The sequence below is a fragment of the Brienomyrus brachyistius genome, chromosome 20 (assembly GCF_023856365.1).
Source record: "Brienomyrus brachyistius isolate T26 chromosome 20, BBRACH_0.4, whole genome shotgun sequence".
Classification (NCBI taxonomy): Eukaryota; Metazoa; Chordata; class Actinopteri; order Osteoglossiformes; family Mormyridae; genus Brienomyrus; species Brienomyrus brachyistius.
Window position 1 is genome coordinate 19,894,287 of NC_064552.1, and position 23,160 is coordinate 19,917,446.

Sequence of the window (23,160 nt, forward strand, 5' to 3'; positions counted from 1 at the left end):
GATGTCGGTCTATTGCAGGGCACAGGGCATGGGATACCCGGGACAGGATGTCGGTCTATTGCAGGGCACAGGGCAGGGGATACCCAGGACAGGATGCTGGTCTATTGCAGGGCACAGGGCAGGGGATACCCGGGACAGGATGTCGGTCTATTGCAGGGCACAGGGCAGGGGATACCCAGGACAGGATGCTAGGCTATTGCAGGGTACAGGGCCAGGGATACCCAAGACAGGATGCTGGTCTATTGCAGGGCACAGGGCAGGGAATACCCGGGACAGGATGTCGGTCTATTGCAGGGCACAGGGCAGGGGATACCCAGGACAGGATCCTGGGCTATTGCAGGGCACAAGGCAGGGGATACCCGGGACAGGATGTCGGTCTATTGCAGGGCACAGGGCTATATTGTTTGCAATATCAGTTGATAACAATGCATTGTGCCATAGCAACATGTCCACAGTTAGTGGTTGGACAGGACTGTGCGTACAACCGATTTAATGCATCACAAATAAGCCACAGGTGCTAATATACAGTATACAACTACAGGTTTCACTTCTATTGATAAAAGGCATAGCCATCTTTAATTCATAAAAAGTTTGGTCAGCAGCCAGTGCTGGTAAGGATTTGGTCAGTCTTTTTTTTCCAGAACAAAGGCTCATGACCTGTATTGTAATCAGCAATCTGTTTGAGATGCATGTGATCCGTCAGAGATAGGAACAGGTGTGAGTGGAGCAGACTAGTCTCGCCGCTTTTTCTGCCTGCATCCCGCTATTCTAGGACGACCACACCGCCAGAAGCCTTTGTTTTGGCCAGTGGTCCTATCTGGTGCAGGGGAAAAGAAGATGCTTTCAGTGATGGCAGTGTTGAGAAATGAACCCCCTCGCCCAACCCCAACCCCACCCATCAATTTGCCAAGAGGCAGGTTTATGGTCGTCCGGCTCCTCGATAGGGTTTGTCTGCCGTTGCGCGCGCAGGAAAGTGGCTTTGCTGTGGACTCGCTCCCCATCATTACTCAGAGCCGTTTGCTGGCATTTTTCTTTTATGCGTAAAGAAATCGCAGAGAGTGTTTTGTGCAAAAGTGCACAATGGATTCTACAACGCGCAGCCATTTTCATGTTTATCGCTTGCTAAGTGTTAGATTTGAAAGGGAAAAAGTACATTGTTAAAATCCAGTCGTCGCCTCTTTCCAGCACATTAGAGTGAGTCAAGCTGATTGCCGGTTGTTTGGGTGACAGTATTCAGGGATGAAAGCAGTAGTCTATGAATTACTGTTGTTATGCTGCGCTGTTTCGAATGAAGCCACTGCGACAAGGCAATTTGACGGTAAGGGGTGTCACTGAGACGTCCGAGGGCCCGGGGCTGCGTGGCCCCCCCCATCCCCCATATCACTGTTATCTCTGAGGTGGTCCTCTCAGCTCCAGCATTCTGAAAGTACAGTATGCTTTGTTAGCTATAAGATTTCGTTTGGAGAAAAAAAACAATTTTGTTTCCTTCATTCACACAGACAGAAAAATCCCCCTTTCATTTGGACTCACATCGTGGTCAGAATGCATGCAGTCCCCGGGTTAAGAATGTCAGCCTTACAGAAATATCATACGTATGAACAGATGGCCATAAAGCCTTTCATAGTAACAATTTGGGTTAAATACAATGGTTCATAATAACGATTGCATGCGCTACTCTGTGACACCCGTGAAAACATTATATATGATGTTATAAACACATATATTATTACTGCATAAAAAGCCTATTACTATATGAATATTATTATGATTAAGTACTCTATTATTATTTTTTCAACTTACCTACAAATTTGAACGGATCTCATTCGTAACCTGAGGACTGCCTGTACGCAAAAACTAAACTAAATAAATGATAAATATATACTGTATGAGATATACTAGCAATATATATGTACAGAAATAAATGGTAACTGTGTATAAGATACTAAGCTATTATCCAGGGTAATTTTGGGGGCTGTCCCATGAGGCACGGGGAACTCCACGGGGCACCTTGGGTAGGATGCCAATAAAGTACAGGGCGCCTCTGGAAACCGTGATTGTCCCAAAGCATTGTGTTTGCACTGCAGCAGGAATACCTGAGTGCAATTTTATCACCAAGAACACTGATATACAGGCTGCACAGCAAAATCACGCAGCCAATGAATGCGGGAGGAGCCCACAGTTACGGGGCTGAGTGTTTCATCATGCACCCAGCCGAAGAAGCTCATGGGATCACTGGGGGTTCAGGCGATTATGCAGAATGGTGCCTCACGCAGGCAAGGAGGGAAAGCGTCAAGGGACAGACCATCATGTTGGACCCATCTGTGAGAGTGAGTGCCTTCAAAAGCAGCCCCAGAATAGGATTAAAGCATCCGATGTTTGACACAGTTCATTAAGGGTGACCAAATTCAGGCCTGTTCTTAATTAATGTTTCGTCAATTTACCCCACTATTGGTCTCCATTATCTAAAAAGCAAGAAGCACTTTTAATTAAAATAGTAATTAGTTTTTAATAAATAATTAGAGCAGTAAACAAAAGCTGAATATATTCAGATTAGCCAGGTCTTGGGTGGTAGGGCAGTTCTCTTGCCCAGAGAACTTCATAAATATAAAGGAGCAGTAGAGGCAGAAAAGCAGAAGTCCTTTTGGGTCCTACCCCAATCCATGAAGGCCTTTTGGGTCCTACCCCAATCCATGAAGGCCTGCAGGACGGACCACCTGTGCTTTAACCAACCGGGAGAGTGAAACAAGCATCCATTTTTGTTTTTACTGAGAAATCAACAGCCGCGGAAAGACGTCAGTCACAGCTTGAGGGCTAGACGCTGATGGAGCCTCATGTCTCTCTGATGCCCTTCATCAATTGCACTTTTTGACTCAGTTTTGAATGTTCATATAAAGTTCATCAAGAACAAGGAAGGTCATTTGTCTGGTATCGTATTTTCATAAGATACCTGAATGGCTTCTTAATTTAAGAAGGGTTACAGATGAGTATTTAACCTCTGCTTGTCAGCTTTATAAATCACCACAGTCTGAGGTGAGAATTAAAGCTGGGCTTTAAACACAGGCTAAGTAATTAAAGTAACAAGTCTTACTCAAATTAAGAATGTTGTTGTGCTATGACACGTCAGCTTTGACACTTTAGACAATGCAGATTCAAATGCATAAATCACTGATTGTTTTGACTAAAACAATTTGTCTAATTCCATGGATTTTAGGAAATCTCCAACAGACGTCACTCCTGTTTCTGACTTAAATTACTTTCTGCTTTCTTGTTGTCGCTGGGTGGGTGAAAAGATGAGTCATCGCAAGTAACACTAAATCATTTATACGAAATTACAGCGCTTTTAAAAGGCTGCTGTCTTACTATATGGATAAATATCTTCCTGTCAACCTTCCAATCACTTATGAAGTACAGTGTCCCTATTCCTGGATGGGATGTTTCCCTAATATGTGAGTAGCACCATGACACAGTGGTTACCACTGCTGCCTGGGAACTGGGTTCGAGTCTCCGCCATGGCTCCAAGTGTGTGGATGTTCTCCCCAGGTCGTCGGGGGGGTTAGGGTTAGGGTTAGGGTTAGGGTTAGGGTGGGGGGGGGGGGGGTCCTCCAAGTACTCTGATTTGCCTCCGCAGTCCAAAATCATGTTGAGGTTAATTGGAGCTGGTATGAATGGTGAGTGTGTCCTGCGATGGGTTGGTGCTCCATCCTGGGTCATTCCCTGGCTTACCCCTGCAAGCTTCCGGAGCAGGGTCCAGACCTCCCCTCCACCTGGCAGAGGACAAGCGGGCATGGATAATGCCTGTAAGGTATAATAATTAGTAATTAGTTTTTAATAAATAATTAGAGCAGTAAACAAAAGCTGAAAATATTCAGATTAGCCAAGTCTTGGGTGGCAGGGCAGGTCTCTTGCCCAGAGAACTTCATAAATATAAAGGAATAGAGGAGGCTGGCATCATGGTGGGTAAATAAACAAAGAAACAATATAATATATGGTCTAACCTGGGCAGAGAATTGCAGAGCAGGATGCTTCTGCTGTCATGCGGGCTCAGTATAAGTGTATAAGTGTATAAGTGTAAGGTACAGTATGTGTATGTGGATTGTAGAATAAGTTTTGTTTCTCCGTCTCTCTGTGAGTGTTCGTTTGGTGACAGCGTCTTTCCTTTTCGTTCTACCTGAACGGCTGCTGTGCCCTGGGGACCTCTGACCTTCACGTTGACCTCCTTCTTTTTGGAAAGGAGGTGCAGGTCACTGCTATTAATATCCATGTAGAACGTCTCCCCCAACATGTTTGAGGAACCAAATAAGACCTTGATGTGCCAGAGACGATTGAAGCAGAGATAATAAAATGACCTTTCATCACCCTTCTGCTAGGTCAGTGTGGGAGGATATTATTATCAACGGTTAAACTTGTACTTTTACAATACGGTGGGATTGTGTGGATGTGAGGCATCTGTTGTCACCTCAAACCTCATCTCTGTTATCACAAAGCACCCCCATCTTCTCGTGCTCCTCTTATCTGTGGAGCCATGCTAAGTGATCTGTTTTTTTAGTTACCCATCATATCTCAAAGACCCCAGACTGAGCTGGTGCATTGTGATCAGACATCTATGCAAAAATTAAAACGCCATTAGAAGACAACTCCTACTTTATTATAAGACGATAAACTGTGGCAAAATAAAGTGTCATATCAGTCAGCTGTTTTGATTGCACACCTGAAAACTTTGGCATAAAACACTTTCTTGATGTTTGACAGGTTCTAAACACCCAAAGCACCTCATTAATGTTCCTACAGACTAAAATGAGTTTCAACATTTCAAGGCATTTTTGCACCTTTCCATCAACATGAGTTTCACAAAAATTTATTCTGTGTGTTGTGACATTAAAAGCTTTGATCCTGTTACTCATTCTAAACCCATCCATCTTCCTCACTGTTTATCCAGTAACCATTACACTGTCGTGGTGAGCGTACGACTCAGGGGGGCAGGGATACTCTGGTTTAATGCCAGGCCATCGCAGGACACACACACACACACACACACACACACACACACATACACACACACACAAGTTTGTAATTATATCTTTGTGGGGACCGTCCATTCATTTATATGGGCAAAAACCTTAATCCCAACAAAGACGCCCTTAACCCACACCCAGCCCTAACCTTAACCATAAGTAACCAAACAAAATACAAGACTTTTGGCATTTTTGCTTTTCTTTTTTGACACAGACACAGTAACAGAATTTTATAAAATTGAATTTCCCCTTGTGGGGACCAATGTCAAAATAACAGGTTTTTATCACATCGTGAGGACATTTGGTCCCCGCAATGTAATGTATATCTGACCCACTTACACTTACATTAGTGGAAAGCAGAGTACCTGGAGTAAAACTGCACAATAGGGAGAGTACACAAAGTGGAATTAGTAATCTTGTATTGCTTATTTACCCTGAGTGTACTGCAGTTACAGATGTAGATGTAATGTTATTGCTACTGCAAACCGAGGACTCAATAGTCAGTTAACTTTAATTACAAACAGAAATTTACCTGAACCCCATGATCCTCACTAGAAGAAGGATGGATGGACGGATGGATGGATGGATGGATGGATGGATGGATGGATGGATGGGCTGAACTTATTCTATATCATACAGCATTGAATGGAGTTATACAAAGTGCAAATGCTCAGTGAGCCCTGACTGAGCCCCAGAACAAGATCACCCCCTGGTGGTAATTGTCTGTCCTGCCACTAATTCAAACACAACATTCAAGTGACTCATTCTTCCTTAAGTGATGAAAAAAACAGCTAGATGTAATCCAGTAAAAGCTCCCAACAGCAGAGGACGGTAAACCCTGTTTATCAGTGATAAAATCACATCCAGCGTCTGAATTCCCCTTAATTGGGAAATATCACAGGGCATTACTACAATGTTCTAACCTCAGGCTTGTAGACTTGCCACTCTTCCATCTTGATAACATCCTATCATAGATGGTCGGTGTGTAGCTTAGCCCTCTGACTGCCTAATAATCTCGACATGCGGGTCAAAGTCTTTACGTCAGAGACAGGAAGTCATCGGAGACAGAGAGTCATCAGCAACAGAGAGTCATCAGTGACAGGAAGTCATCTGAGACAGTCATCAGAGACAGAGTCATCAGTGACAGGAACTCATCGGAGACAGAGAGTCATCGGAGACAGATAGTCATTGGAGACAAAGAGTCATCAGAGACAGAGAGTCATCAGTGACAGGAAGTCATCGGAGACAGAGTGTCATCAGCGACAGAGTGTCATCAGCGACAGAGAGTCATCGGAGACAGAGAGTCATCAGAGACAAAGAGTCATCAGAGACAGAGAGTCATCAGTGGCAGGAAGTCATCGGAAACAGAGAGTTATCGGAGACAGAAAGTCATCAGCGACAGAGAGTCATCAAAGACAGAGAGTCATCAGAGACAAAGAGTCATCAGAGACAGAGAGCCATCAGTGACAGGAAATCATTGGAGACAGAGAGTCATTAGCAACACAGTCATCAGTGACAGAGAGTCATCAGAGACAGAGAGTCATCAGTGACAGGAAGTCACTGGAGACAAAGAGTCATTGAAGACAGAGAGTCATCAGAGAGGCACTCATCAGTGATAGAGAATCATAAAGGACAAACAGCCCTGGGCACAGGAGCACAGCACCATACAGTACATTAGCTATCTTCCTCAATCTCCCTCCTTTTCTCACACCATTGACAAAGTTGTCAATGAGAAAATGGTCACACTTGCTCAAAAAAAAACCCCAGAAAATTTCAAAGCAACCACCTTTTAATTTCAGATAAAGCAGCTGGAGTCTCACTGGAAGTATCTCTGCATCCCTTGTAGTTTCTGTACAGAGTAGGATGAATTAAAGGAGACGCCTCTATAGCCTTACTTGCAATTACAGCCTTGTGTTTCTCTGCCCTCCGGCAAACAAGCCCTGTATAAAACCGATACAATTTGTCAAAAAAGTTCGTCTGCGCATCTGGAGACAAATAAACCTGTCTGGCCTTAACAATCACCACTGCAGGTCTGATACTCTCAGCCTCACGGTCTTGCTCTTAAATGGTACAGTAGCTAATTTGGCTCTTTGTTTTCATGGCTTTTTACCATAATTCTACATACGATGTAGATTGAATGTGATATTAAATAATCAGCTTAGTCAGTCGAGGGTGGGACATATTTAGTACATGTAGGTGGCTTAGACCTGAATACTATGATAACTTCGCGTGGAACAAACTTCAGATCATTTCAATGAACAAACTGCCACAGGTTAGTGAGGCAGGTAAATCAATACACAAACCAATTACACACAGACAAAGGGATGTGGCAGGTTGTGATAGTCGATATATATCTCCATAACAAAAGATAATGGGGTGAAAACAAAATATGGAAATGAACATGAACGTTCCAGAGCTTTTCAATCTTTGAGACGAATCTCAATGCAGAATTATAACATCACCAAGATGACCTTCCTCACCAATGTATAGTAATGAAATTCCAACAGCTTTGTATCAAATAATAGATTGTTTTCCCCAACAAACTGCAGTAATATTAAAAACCAAGGTGAGCCAATCTGCTATAATTTCTTAAAAAAAAAAAAAAAAAATTATAATGCAGTTATAATGCAGTTTCCCAATCCGCTCCTCAGGGATCCACTTGGCACGTTGAGTCATCTGTCACCCACAGATAGTCCATGTTTTTGCTCCTTCTGAGTTCCCTACCAGACAGTCCACATTTTTGCTCCCTCCCATCTCCCAGCACCAAAACCATGGACTATCTGTTGGTCCTCAAGGGCCAGGTTGGGAAACACTGATATACAATTCTTCTTAATAACCAGTATACTAATGATTTTGATTGAACAGAACATTATGGAGGAGGACTAATAATATGAAATAAATATCAATGCTGAGCAGTAACGAGTCATGATAGCTTGCATAATGATAGGACTGGGACAGCATTGTATCTACAGTGATTGGTTAAAACGTATGTATATGGTGACCTGAATGTACCGTATGGATGGGGCCTTAAACTGTAGCTCAGATGTAGAATAGGGACTGCGACTGGCAGCTGCACCTCTGGCTGGATCAGGGACATCATCTATCCATCCATCCATCCATCTATCCACTTTCCATACTGCTTATAGGTAGAGGGACCCATACTGGGAAGCCCAGGTCACATAACAGTCTGGATGACAATCCAGTCCATCAGAGGGCTCACACTGACATGCTCCCATACAAACTGTAAGAAATTTATCGATGCTAATATGCCTAATGCTGTGGTTTTTTGACTACAATGGGGGGTATACAAACCACACACACAGAGCGGGGGCAGGAGATTTTTTTTATTTTATTTTTTTACATTTAGAACCAATTAACAGCAAACATCAACTCCCCAGGGGAGTATCCAAGTCATTTTCTCATAAAAATGATTAGATTAAGCTGTTATTTCTTGGGAAGCTTTATGATACACTACAAAAACTTGAATGAAAAATGGATTACAGCCAAACAGATGGATGAATATCGAGTCATCGCCAGGGCTTATGTCCATCTGATGGCTGCTGTGATCGACTTTGGCGGCTCTTAAACACAACACAAGAATCTTCAATCACATCACAGCAACAAACCATAAAACTTAACGGAATTAAGGCCTTGTGAAGCTCTGACCCTCATCTGGGTGGGAGGTTTTCCAATCAGATTGAGGGACGAGTTTATTCTCTGATGTTCATTTTCAGGGAGTAAATAGAATTTAAAATGAACAAATGAAGATTAGATCAAGTGCTGACTTGTGTTTTAGACGACAGACAGAAATCCCAAGGCATTCAGATTCCGGCGTCCAGAAAAGACTTTGATGGTGACGTCATGCTCTGATTCAATGTGGAACTGGAACTCATTCTATAAATGGAGCAGCCTACAGCATTCAGAACCCTGGTAGATGTTATAGAAGGTAGAAGAGACGTTATATTAAGGCACCCTAGAGACAGAGCCAACATGGATGCAGGTGGATGACTTGTGAAAGGACTGTACTGTCCATCGGCCATATTTAGAAATGCAACAGATCTTACATTATTTAGCCACATAAAAAATAAAAATAATAAAAAAATAACAGCAGAGTAATTTTCTCTGCATTTTTAACACCATTTTGCACAAATAACAGGTTTTGGCACATGTGTCATAAACTGCTTAAAATTATGAATTAAAACCACATCAGACTATAATGCCGCTTTATACGTACCACAGACCCCCCTCCCCCCGCCCTTCATTGGCTTTACACTCTGTGCTGGCCTTCAGGCGCCACATTCTGCTTTATTTAATGTTAATGCGAGGACCGCAGCAAACAGCAGCATGTGACCAGGGGGTGGGTGTTTTGGGGAAGAAAGGGTTATTCCTCTGGGGAGGACTGCATACAGAGGGGCCAGCAATCAGTACAGCTTTACTGGAGGAAACTGGATTATGCATCTTGAAAAGCTAGCAGACATGACAGAGGGATGAGTGTAGAACAGGGGTCTCCGACTCCGGTCCTGGAGGGCTGCCGTCCAGTAGGTTTTCTGTCCTACCTGCCTTCTGATGAGCCACACCTGTTCTCAGGTAAATATCAGGAACAGGTGTGGTTCATCAGAAGCCAGGTAGAAAACCTACTGGACAGTAGCCCTCCAGGTCCGGTCTAGAAGGGTAGGACATGTGGCACCTTTCACATGATCACCACCCACCTTCTACACACAAAGGCTGTGTCCAAAATCAGGGGCTGCATCCTTCCAAGGTTGCATTCAAAGAGCGAATGTGTCACAGCGGTGAGACAAGGCTTTCCCATATTGAAGGCTCCTTCAAATGCAGACCAGAAATGCATCCTTCTTTTGCTGAGCCCAACATATCCCAAGATTCATAGGGCAGAGGAAAAGTGGGTGTGTCCCACCTAGGCAATAGGAGCGATGCTGCTTGGTAAGGGCAGGAACAACTGGTGACGCAAATAGGAAACTATCCGTAGGCCAGACTGTCCCGTTTGACGCTTTCTGTTCGACCTTTGAAGTACGCAGCCCTACAAAGGCTCCACCATCATAGACCAGATCCTTAGAAGGATGTAACCCCTGAGTTCAGACACAGCCAAAATAATCATTAGCCATTAACATCATAGAGGACGTCTATACCTCAGTGAGAGGATAGGCTTCATTTAGCAGAACCTCATTAAAATGACTGAATTTATATAATGCATCCTTTTTCCAGCCACTTGTTAAGCACAGGGTCAGGGGGAGCCTGGTACCTATCCTATGTAGCAGGGGGCACCATCCTGGAGGTCCCTGTAAGGGGAGCCAGCCCAGCATGGTCCCTACACTGAGTCGAGCATGTGTTTCAGGCAGCATAGAAACAGCAGGCCACCCAAAGGCACCTCAAGTCCCAGAAGGTCCACATTTTTGCTCCTTACCATCTGGGGGTCCCCGAGGACCAGGTTGGGAAACACTGACCTAAAACCTCCTTACAGGGGTGGGACTCAAATCCACCATGCTACCCATTGAGCCTCCATTTACATCACCAGACAGATGATCTGTGCTGTGTATGCAGGTTTTCAATGCAACTCCTTAATTAGATTATTAATTAGAGGACTGATTGGCTGAAGAGTCCTCACACCTGGGTTTGAACCTAAAGGTTATCCCAAAAACCTACATACACGTTCTCCCTTTGCGGATACCCCTGTTTTAGGTTATGTATGCAAGTACAGTACATTACATTCGCAGGTGTTAGGGGTGGTTTGAGTCAACTGATATTAGAAAAGTAAATTTCAAAACTAGTCAATGTTTTCTAAATGCCCATGTTAAAATAAATGTTATAATAAATTGCCTTAACAGCGTCTTCGTAAAACTGAAGTACCTTTAAATTTTCAATGGGACAATTATGAGCAATGAACCTATGTCAGGGTAGGGGCATATTATCTAGATGGTTATATGGTGCAAACATGAAGATGTTAGTGCTTTCCTGTTTGTTGGAATACATGCGTGCTGCTGAACCAGCAAAGCCAACGAGTGTCAGTTAAGTATCTGGACTTGCATTGGCCGGTAAAGCGGTGCTCTGTATGCCGCGCTGAATCACACGTAATTGCACGCACACCACGGCTGACTCGCCCCTTGCCGAAAGGTAATTACCAGCACAGCCACCATCGGGGCTGATTGCTGAATGCTGACTGAATGACGGCATCCTGCAAGTTTGTACCATTCGCTAGGTTGCTAAGGAGTAATTACACTCAGACGGAGATTTGTAAAGGCATTTTAGAACCGTAGATGGTGCGGTCTCGGTGGAGCACAAATTTTCCGACGTTCACAGTGGCAGGGATTTTGTGCAACACATCTCAGAGATGCACTGTGTCTTACGGGGACTGCCTATAGTTACCATTATTGCATTAAACATTTTGAATGATGGAGAATTATACGTAAGCACTGAGAGATTGTCTGATTTATCTGGGTTTGAATCATATAATTATACCATAGTTATTTAGCATAATTAGTGACAGAGGGGAGAAATATTTGTGGGTCACACGGTATCTCAGTGGGTAGCACTGTTGCCTGACATGGTTAGGGGTTTGATTCCCACACCTGCTGTTTGCACTTTCTTTCCATGTTATACGGTTTTTAACTGCAGTTCCTAGACTTGCAGTTAGACTGACTGGTGTCTCAAAATTGCCCATACTGTTCCTAGTTGTGTGTGTGTGTGTGGTCCACGTATACCTAACGTTGTGGGGCCATTCCCACAATGTGATAAAAACCTGTTAATATAACGTTGGGGGGGGACCATTTTTTCTGTCCTCACAAGGGGAAATTCAATGTTATAAAAATCTGTGACTAAAATCAAAAACTAAAAATGCCAAAATGTTTGTATATGTTTGGTAAGGGCTGGGTTGGGGTTACGGTCGTCATTGCTGGATTTTGGTTTTTCCTAAAGAAATGAATAGACAGACCCCACAAAGATATGAGTACTGGTCTGTGTGTGTGTGTGTGCAAGCAGGTATACCTATCCTTATGGGGACACAATGTCCCCATAATGTGATAAATATCTGTTTTTTTTCCTTACAGGGACCGGTTTCCTGGTCCCCATAAGGGAAAACTCTATTTTATAAAAATCAGTGACTGCTATGAAAAAATTTAAAATGCAAAAACTCTTGTATTTTGCTTGGTTACTTGTGGTTATGGTTAGGGCAGGGTGGGGGTTAGGGTTGTCATAGTTAGCATTAGCATTTTTCCCTTAGAAGTGAATGAGCGGGCCCCATAAGGATGGTATACCCTACATGTGCGTACGTGCGTGCGTGCGTGCGTGCGTGCGTGCGTGTGTGTGTGTGTGTGTGTGTGTGTGTGTGCCCTGTTATGAACTGGCATCCTGTTCAGGGTGTAGCCTTGCCATGGCCACCCCAATATTGGATAAGCAGTTGAAAGATGGGTGGATGGATGGATGGATGGATGGATGGACAGACAAACACATGTACTGTATCTTAAATTGCCTTCCAACAGCAGAGTCTCATGCAGCAATGAATGAACTACTGAGATGTGTCAAAAACCTCCTGATGGGACCCTGGCCTGTCAGTATGAGAAAAGACCCCCAATTTCCACCTATTCTTGGTCTATAAGCCCCACCAATGCGGTCTGACATCAAAGACCGTTTCAGCTTCTCTTCTAATAAAAACTCTGCAGGCCTTAATGCATTAAGTGTACTGCATTCTTACATCTGGATTCATGCTTTTCACTCTCAATATGTGGCCGGTAACCCAATAAAAAATACAAACAAAGTACAAACGTTTTCGGCACCTGGCGATTCCCAGAAAGCAATCTGGGAGCCTGCAGAATTTAAGACCTTTATTGTAAACCATTTAAAGTGCTTTTTAAGAGCTTTTTATATTGGCCCTGTGGTAATTTTCTGCAGTATCAACTAGAGAAAGATTCCAGGGACACCTGTGAGCTTCCAGTATGGCCACCATCCATCACCATTCGGGCAATTCCTCCTTTCCATGTAAATGTAGTGTTGAACACTCTCTGTCATAGTTACTGCCCCTTATGAGACTTTGCAGAATGTGAAGCAGCACACACAGCATGAACTGCGTAAGAACCACTTAAAAAACATTATCATGACTTTGGCTTAAAACAGACTGAAGTGGTTTACAGTGAAAAACTGTCATGTTGTTATAATTGTTGGTTATTGCCCTGTTGAAAACTGTAGTTGAATTTGAACTGCTCAAAAAAGCAGTTTAATGAACTTTTTTCGGCTGCAATTTTATACATGGTGTGCGGGTAATTATTTGGAGAATTCTAGGAAGAGCACTGCTATTTTGGCGCAGTCTGAGCACAATGAAGAAACAATTAGCAGTTTTCTGAGGATTCTGGGATACCAGTTTCACATTGATTGCAGCTGCTGAAAATGACGGCTTCACACTGGCAGGCAGGCAAAAGCAGTGGCACCTCTGGAGTGACACGCAGCCTCCGTCAGCAGGGAGAGAGTGAACTTCCTGCTTCTCGCAGGTATCTGGTGTGACATAAACGCATAACAGGGATTGGTGGTCTTCATGGGATTTGGTCTTAGAGAGTTTAACTACACATGACTAGGGCAAAGCAGGGTGTAGGGAGAAGCCAGAGAGGCGGCCATAGCACAGTAATCAGTTGACCTGGGCCGTGCCACACTGGGGGTGGAATTTTGCCAGGTGCCAGTTGTCAGGATCCGCTGTCATGTTCCCATTTGGCCAGCAGAGGTCACTGTTAGCAATCCTGTTTCCTCCCGTGTGTCTCTAATGAGCCAGCTGTCTCTCATTTGGTATGCATCAGTCTCTGCATATTAGCACCTGCTTGTGTTGTCTTCTTAAGTTTCCTTATTTGACCCCTTGTGGTCCTTTGGTGGTCTGTCTTGTGTCTTATTGTCTGAATAAAACCCCTTTAATCCAGACCTGCATCTGCCATCGGGTTGTTCCACCACCTAAATGTGATTCCTGGCGTCTGTGGGGCCACAGCCTGTGTATGTCCAACTGTCAGTCACCTGGAGTGGCGAGTGTGTATGGTTCAATTTAATTTCATGCCTTTAACTAAAAAACAAGGTTTATACAGGTATATAGAATATATTCTATTTTATGTGAGTATTGTCCTTATGTGAGTAAAGTCTGTAATAACTGTTGGAAATTACAGTAAATGTCTACGTATTCAGCTTGTAATATTTTAATGATAAAACATTATCAAAATACTAACATTTGGTGGTGTCTCAAAACATAGAGGAAAATTTGTTCGAGTCTCCGCCTGGGTTACATGTCAGTGGAGTTTGCATGTTCTCCCCATGTCATCGTGGGGTTTCCTCCGGGTACTCCGGTTTCCTCCCCACAGTCCAAAGACATGCTGAGGCTAATAGGAGTTATTAAATTGCCCCTAGGAGTGCATGTATGAGTGAATGGTGTGTGAGTGTGCCCTGTGATGGGCTGACCCCCCATCCTGGGTTGTTCCCTGCTTTGTGCCCATAGCTTCCGGGATAGGCTCCGGACCCCCCGCGACCTGGAAGGATAAGCAGTTTGGAAAATGGAAGGATAGATGGATGATTGTAATTACCCACATCTGTCCCTAATTGTCTGTGGTCCACACCTGTTCCTCATTTTGCCTTATTAGTTGTACTTATAGTCGCCTGCTCCAACCTTTTATGGCTTACTTACCTGTGTTTCCCCTAGATGCATATATGTTAGTTTTTCCTTGTGTTAGTCCTTATTGGTACCCTGCTTTGATTTGATCCTTCGTGGTCAGAAGTAATCTCTTCAGCATATCCTGCTCTGGAGACTCCTAGATTGATGCCTGAACCACCTCAACTGGCTCCTTTCAATGTGGAGGAGCAGCAGCTCTACTTTCCTAATGTCTGAGCTCCTTATCTTATCTGTGGCTGAGTGCAGACGTCCTGCAAAGGCATCACGTTTCTGTCACTTGTGTTCACAATGTCATTCTTTGGGTAACGACCCAGAGCAGAGGAATGTAGGTCGACCGGTAAATCGTTAATTTCGCCTTCCAGCTCGGCTCCGTAGTTCTTGATCACTTTCATCACGGGGGTCATGGATGAGCAGCTATGGTAATCTAAAGATCCCCTGTGTGGAGAGAATACAGGTGAGAGGGCCCCCCGCCCCACCCCAGCCCCGTTCTCCAATATCATTTCATTAAATTGATTAATATCCGACAGTCTTTCTTAACACTGTTAATCACAAACCAAACCACAACCAAACTGTTAAAGTTATGGAAAGAAACACTGTTGGCTGCATTTCCAACCGTGGGGCAAAATGAAGACTTATATGAATCATTCATATAAGCAGTCTGATGCCAACAATACCCTGATGTACATCCAGCATAATTATACTGTAAATCACTGCAGCAAATAGCTGGGGAACTGGATGAACTGGACCAAATATAAAATTATTCCTCGAGACACAACCATATTGAAAGCTTTACGTGAGGATGTTCCTCTGGGGGGCATCAGCAATTTCTAAAATCCATAATTTAGCAATGTCAGAAGTTCATATCTTAAAAACCAGTCTTTGTGGGAAGCAATTCAAAAGTATCTCTACAGAGCACATATCCATCATCAAAATATCAACTCTTCCAAAAGCTAGATTTGTCCCCATATAAATGGTTGAAATTTCTAGCAAAACTGATTAACACATTTTACAGCATAGCAATCACACGGGAACAGACAGAAAACCACCCATCTGCTCTTAAATCTTCATGTCTCTGTCTTTACTGTATCTGTTACTGCCTCCCGTTCCCCATTAAGCAGTTAACAAGAGCTTAGCAGGGGCTGCCCCCACTTGGCTGACCGCTGGGTCATCCGGACCCCACCCACCATTCAAGGTTTGTGTTCCAGGCTAAAACAAATCAAAATAAAACGTGCTTCATGAATCCATGGGTCCAGGTTCTGATCTCCTGGTGGGAGGCTTATAAAATCACACTCCACAGTATCGCTTCACATACCCTTTCTGCCATCTGGCATCTTGCTAATTACACCCCTCCCTACCTAATCCACACTGACCAATCAGTGGCCACCACATAAGTGTATTTGTTAACATTCCTTCCTACCAACAGCTTAATCTGCCGTTTAATTAATCTACACTGAAATTTACAGCAATATAAAGGTAATATTAAAATAATTTCAGGAAAAACAATAAATTGTCCCGAAATGCATTATATTTGTGACTTAGATGTATAATTTATTCCTGGCACTGCTGTCCAGAGACCATGCTGTTTATATCAGTGCTGCATAATTTCACCGATTTGAACATTTGATGATTCTAAACTGGGCAGCTAAAGGCTTAAGATAATAAAAAAGAACTCCACATGTAATTTGTTGATTTCTCATTTTATTAGTAATAGATTGAAATGTAGCGAACAAAACAATGAAAAACAAGCTTCACGCAAAAGGAATTATCTCTGGTTCTATTTGTAAATGTCACACCTGAAGGTATGATTTAGTGTTAATCATTCTGCTTCATATTTACCCCTAAAACCAGTTTTCCACATGCAACCCGGTACGACCTGAAAGACGGATTTGCTTCAAAATAAACCTTAATGTCGAACCTGACTGTATTTGCACACACTTTCCAGTCCATTAGCCCATCCACAGATCTACAACCAGGCCACTGTGAATCCAAAGGCCATTCTTGGAAGCCCTGGTCCACACCGTCCCAGGAATGCAGACACACCGGCTCCCCTAACCACGTTTTTCTGAACGAGCGGGTGTAAATTCCAGCAAACGCAATGAGAATATACAGACTCCACAGCCGGGATTCAAACCCACAACCTGCTGGCTGCGAGTCCAGTGTGCCAGGCATCAGAATACTGTCTGGTTTTAATAAAATCATATTTACCAAGCATCTAGAAATTACAATAAGTGACCTGTAGAAGGAAGTAATGCTAGTCATCAGAACTGTTCAAATCCTGCATTTTTAGATTAGCTTGAGAGACAAAGTCTTGCTGAAAGTGAAGCTGAATGCTTTTGTGTCTCAGAGGACGAAAGCTGCCAAGGATAAGGATGAAGATAAGGATGAAGATAAGGATGAAGATAAGGATGAAGATAAGCCTCAAGCTTCACAAATGTGGGAATGGGGACAGGTTGCTCATACCTTCACCCACAACTTTCCCCCTGCCTTTAACGAACACAGTATAGGGAAGCTGGTTGTACAGGCCTAGAAGCAACCAAAAGGCAAGCCAATCCTGAGCTATTTAGTCTTTTGGCTCTGTGGATGTCCTGTGCACAAGATGGTGGAGTTGGGCAGTGTTAGCCAGCTCTCAGGGTGCAGTCCTCTGAAGCTCTGAGCACCAAGGGGCAGGTAGCAGGGAGCTCTCAGCTACTCCAATCAGACAGAACGTGGTGGACAAAGCTTGCTTTTTATTCCAAATGCATATCCCAGGAAATCATATTTCATGTAATATAAAGATAAACAAAAAATTATATAAAGATAAACAAAACGGACATTTTCACAGAAAAAAATCATTAGTTTCAATTAATTGTCCAATTTGTATGGGAAATAAATGAAAATAAGTGTTTATGGATTGAATTATATACTGTATATGGAAAATCTCCCCTGCTCTGTTCGTGGAGATTCTGACGTTTTTTCTAGATGCTCTTATTCAAAAACAGACAATTAAGTGAATCATTGTTTCTGAATTACCATCGCGGTTCCTGAGGAGAGTGTGTGCCCTGTGATGGACTGGCATCACGTTCAGGGTCTCCCTGGCCTTGAGAAGTACAATAGATATGGAATATGAATGATATTAACATCTGCGGTACATTCTTCTGGCTGCACCTCTTTTGCTACTTGCTTTAGTGGTCAGTTTCACATTGGTGTATTAGGATGTCTGCCAGGATCAAAATGAACCTAAATGACTAAGTGCGAGTGGTTTACGCTTCATGATATCAGATAGCAAAGCAAATTACCAGAAAAGCATATGAGCAATGGGGCGGTTAGATTATGTTGGCATTCAATGCTAGTATGACATCACAGTCTCATTCTATTTCTGGGATAATATATGGCCAATAAATCTATTATATAAATATATCTATCTAAAAGTCTTGAAATTTTCACCTTTTCATTCTTCAGGCAATTTCAGAGAATTAGAAATGGTAAGAATCACTGGTAAATATAGAATATTGAATTTAAGATTATTTTTATTATACAGTTTGGTTTCTACAGTTCTACCACAAATCTGAATGAGGACATTGCCTGCATAATTTCATGTCCTCTTTGGTTTTAAATGCTACTGTCTTCTTATACTGTACTTCTGTGTCCATCTGCTGAGCCTTGACCTTAAAACTGATTTCTGCAGAAAGTTCCAGCACATTGGGAAACATTCCCTTCAGGCTGTCAAAAGCGTTGTGAAAAACAGAACATTCCTTAAAGGTGTTCACAATGTTTTTAGAAGCAACTTACATCAGATGGCTCAAGTTGACCGTTCCTAGACTGTTCAGCTGTTGTGTAAAAATGTCTCTGTGGAGCATTTTCAAACCTTAGTGCAAAATTTTCTTTCTGGTTTCTACCTAATAATTTAACTTTCCCCTCAAGCACGTTGGCAATAAGGGATGTTTTCCACGTACTAAATTGAACACAAGTTTAACACACAGGAAATTGGACAGATTTTGTTGGAGGCCTATCCAAGAATATACCCATCTGAATTTCTGCTCCCATTCCAGGGCAGCCTGTTAGCATTCTACGAATCCTTCTCTGATTCTTTGTATATGGTCCAGAAGGAAGTCACTGATTGGTCTGTCCCTGCCTCAGGAGTAAGGCCCATTCCCTATAAATGAGTCAGGATCCCTTCTGTCTACCTGAGGTTTCCCAGTAACTTTATGGTATTTTACGCAGTACTTTGAGACATTAGACTATGAGGTTGTTTCAATGTGTCTTTATTGCCAAAGTATCCAAAAAATATGCCAGCTGAAGGGCAGTGGTATGTTGCCACACGGTAGCTTGCAAAGCGAAAGAAGCTGATCTCAGTAATATACTTTGCAGGCATACAACTGTCTTCATTTTTCAGACAAATGATTTTTCTGCCCAAATATACCAGCTTGGTACCTAATGCAGCCAATTAGCTTGACACAGTGGTGTGTAAGTAAATCAGTCTGGGGTCCAAACCATCTCTTCTTCATTGAACTTAAGATTACAGCTGCTCCCTTCACTGCTGATCCATGACTGCCATCTTCTGCCAGGAAGGACGAAATTATGGTTAAATTGTTTCTGTGAGCAATGAGGGGAATTATATTCAGCCATGACGGTTTAGCCATTAATCAGTAAGAGCAGGGAAATTATTTCACACAAAAGGTAATAATTGTTCAATAGATTGGAAAACAAGATAATGGAGGCAACTTGAGTATAACACAGGGGAACTATATGAAGCTCTAGAAGGGAATTTGTCAATTTTTATGTACTTTACTAAGCTTAGCGTACTATACTGGTAATAACAAATCCTAACCTTATTTAAACCTGAAAGGTAACCACTCAGGTATATAATTCACCACGATACTATATGGCATTCATACCAAAGCTGAACATATAGGTCAGAGGAATTATGGAAAAATGCAGATATGTGATATAATGCATTTATTATGTCTGCTGTTTAGCGGCCCAGCATAGACTATTGACCCTTTCAAACAATGAGGTACCCCGCAAGAGCCTAGCAGATAACTATCATGAGTCATTTTCCATTGGAACAATTAAGAAGGAATTGGCAGGGAGATGTTATACCCTAGGCTGTTTGTGTTCAAGTGATCAAGCGGTAAAATATTAGACAGGATCTAAGTCAATGCGATCTTTTGCTGCATTAGGTTCCCAAGACCCCCGGTCTTGTACTCCATTGTAGGCCCTTCTTTGACCCCTAATCCCATTCCCAATTGTAGCCCCACCTAAGACACCCAATCCTATACTCCATTGTAGTCCCCTTCTAAGACCCCTGATCCCATACTTCAATGTAGCCCTCCTTTATTATTAGCCAACCTTTAACTTTACTATTCCAGAAATTGTTATCTGCGGATGTGGTACCTTCTGATAGGAAGCGTGTTAATATAGCGCCCATATTCAAAAAAGGGGATAGAAGTAATCCAGCAAACTATAGGCCAATCACTTAAACTTGCATAACTGGAAAGTTAAAAGGAAGCTATAATCCAAGTGAAAATTGTAGACTACCTGGATTCAAATAACATTCTGAGGGATAGCCAGCATGGATTTAGGAGAGGTAGATCCTGTTTAACTAATTTACTTGAGTTCTTTGAGGAAGCTACAAGAGAAATTGATCACAAAAAGGCCTGCGATGTGATCTACTTAGATTTCCAGAAGGCCTTTGATGTCCTTTTTGTCCCCCACAAACAGCTCTTGCTTCAGCTCAAAGCTTCAGGGATTTTAGGACCTGTAGCAGTTTAGATCGAAAACTGGTTGACAGGAAGCAACGAGTAGTTATTAGAGGCACACTGTCACAGTGGGCCTGTGTTCATAGTGGGGTACCGCAGGGTTAAATTTTAGGACCACTATTGTTCCTAATTTACATTAATGATATTGGCACAGGTATGTACTGTACAGTAAATTGGTTAAATTTGCAGACAACATCAAGGTGGGTATTGTAGCAGATACTGATCTACCAGCGGAGAGGCTACAACGGGATCTGTATTTAATTAGCGACTAGGCTAATACCTGGCAGATGAAATTTAACATAGATAAATATAAAGTAATCCATGCAGGGAGCAGAAATATAAAGTACAGATATTTTATGGGTTCCACTGAAATAAAGGTAGTGGACTACAGGAAAGACCTGGGTGTGTATGTTGATGCTTCCAAGTCTCACTCTCACCAGCGTGGGGAAGCAATAAAAAAGGCCAATAGGATGTTGGGTTACATCTCTAGGTGTGTGGAGTTTAGGTCAAGGGAGGTGATGCTACGATTATATAATTCCTTGGGAACACTTAGACTATTAGACAATTGCACTATAATGTAACCATCAACTTTTTCTATGTTTCATGTCGTGTCTTTTCTGCTCGTCACTCTACAGCTGACTGTCAGTATTTTCTGTACAAATAAAACAGCTTGTTTTTTTCATGAGGATTAAAGTATTATAGGTTGCTGTATATATGTGACGAACAACCGCTATCACATTGTAGCCCGTGGGTAATTTGCTTGGCAGCTTGTCCTCTCACACGTGTAATGAAGCGTCTGGAAGGGTTAGGTTTCACATAAAGCACAAAAGACGATTTTATGAGCCATAACATATCGAAAAGGTAAAAGAGGAAGAGGCCAACCGCCTACAAGGTCGACTCGATTGCCACAACATACCTTTGGGTAGCTTGTAGGCCTGAAATGACGACAGGAAGTTCTGGAGAAACACCATATGTGGCCACCAGGTGGCAATGTAAACTTGATAGCACCTGAAACATGAATACTGGTTTAGATTTCATGCCAATTCTTTTAAGTCTCCAAGCAGCAGGTAATGGGTAACATGTAGTAATACTTTACTCAATGATGCTGAAACTTGGCTTGTACCTGAGAAAATGCCCCTGCAGACCATAGAAAGTATAACCTGGAAACCCAAGATAAAGAATGGAACTACAATTTAGAGAACTTTCAAAAGAGACATATGTCAGAAATTCTTTTAAAAAAAGGGACATGAGAAAACTGGCAGGAACTTCCATAAAATTAGACTAATAAAATTATTTCATTTTTTATGTTCATATGTAAGCCACAGAACCAGTACATTTCCCTTATCAGATGGGATCCATATGTATTTGAGGAAACGCTTTGGAATTCCTTTTCTGAATACTTTATAACAATCAAAGAACAATAAAACTTTTTAAAATCATAGCATAGCCACCTCCAGCGGAAACCTTTGAAGACCAAGCTTCTTGTACTCGCTGCCTGCCCTACAATTCCACACACCGCTGTCTACCTTGAATTACTGTCATCAAGGTTTTCTGTGAACATAGGGGGTGATAACAGGTGAGCAGCTATGCTTTGCTAGTCATTTTGCAGCTACCTCAGATCTGGCTATTTAGTTTGCATAACACCAGGAATTTCAGACCGTATCTATCAGAAAACTAGGCTCAACTTGTTACCTCATGACTTGATTACTGTAACTCTTTACCTGCTTCAGATGATTCAAGATGCCAATCAGCCGAAATACTCTCACGTTACACTGCTGTGTGTCACTTCATTAGGACTTTCATTCCATATTACCCTCTCTGGTCAGCGATTCAATTATGCCTTTTGATTCTTCCACAGCATGAAGAAAGTCTATCTGTTTTTTTCATACATGGTCCCTTGGTGGAAGAACTCAGCTACATTGGGTCTGTTGACTTTCTGGAAATGCCTTGAGGGCCATCATCTGACCTCATCAGACCTCACCTGACCTCACCCTGCAACTGATCCTCTCCAGGTCTGTTACCGTGGGCCGTTTCATTGAAATGGATTCACTTAGCACTAATGGAAGCTTGGCTGTATTTTGTAGGATGTTGGACATTTCAGGTCCAGTAGCTACAAGTCCAGGGCAAAATTTTCTTTCTACCAAGCAGTGGAGCATAAAGAGTCAGAGTCAGAAAGTACTCAACTGGTGGATAGAAATGGAATCTTGGTCTGGATTGTAGCTTCTTCACCTGAAATGCCCAGCACTGATTTTGCACTTAGTTCCTTCTACAGTAGATACTATGTAGCACTTGTTACTGGTTACTCATTGGAAGCTTAGTATAAAAGAACTTGCACCAAAGTCGGCTCCTTGGCCGTTCTATGCTTTCGATGTATTATCTGCCTCAGTTCTACCTTTTCTTTGGACAGAAGAATCTACCAAATAAATGAATGTCTAGGAAATTCAGGAATGTGATAATAAACATTTGGGGCGTCGTTAGAATTACACTGCTTCCAGCCTGTGCCGTCACCATTAGTATGTAATGCCTAACTCTGACACTAGATGGCTCCACTGACTAAGGCCTCACGAGTGAGATGGCTGCGTATCTTGTTGCGTGTCCTGCCGTAGGACTGTGGAAGGACACCGGAGTACCTTTGAGGAAGCCGCACAACACATGGAGGACATTCAAACTCCACACATGCAGATCCACCTTCCAACTTAACGTTTGTGGAAATAAATACTGTGCCTCTACTTAAACTACCCCATCTACTATAATTGCTACTAAGAAT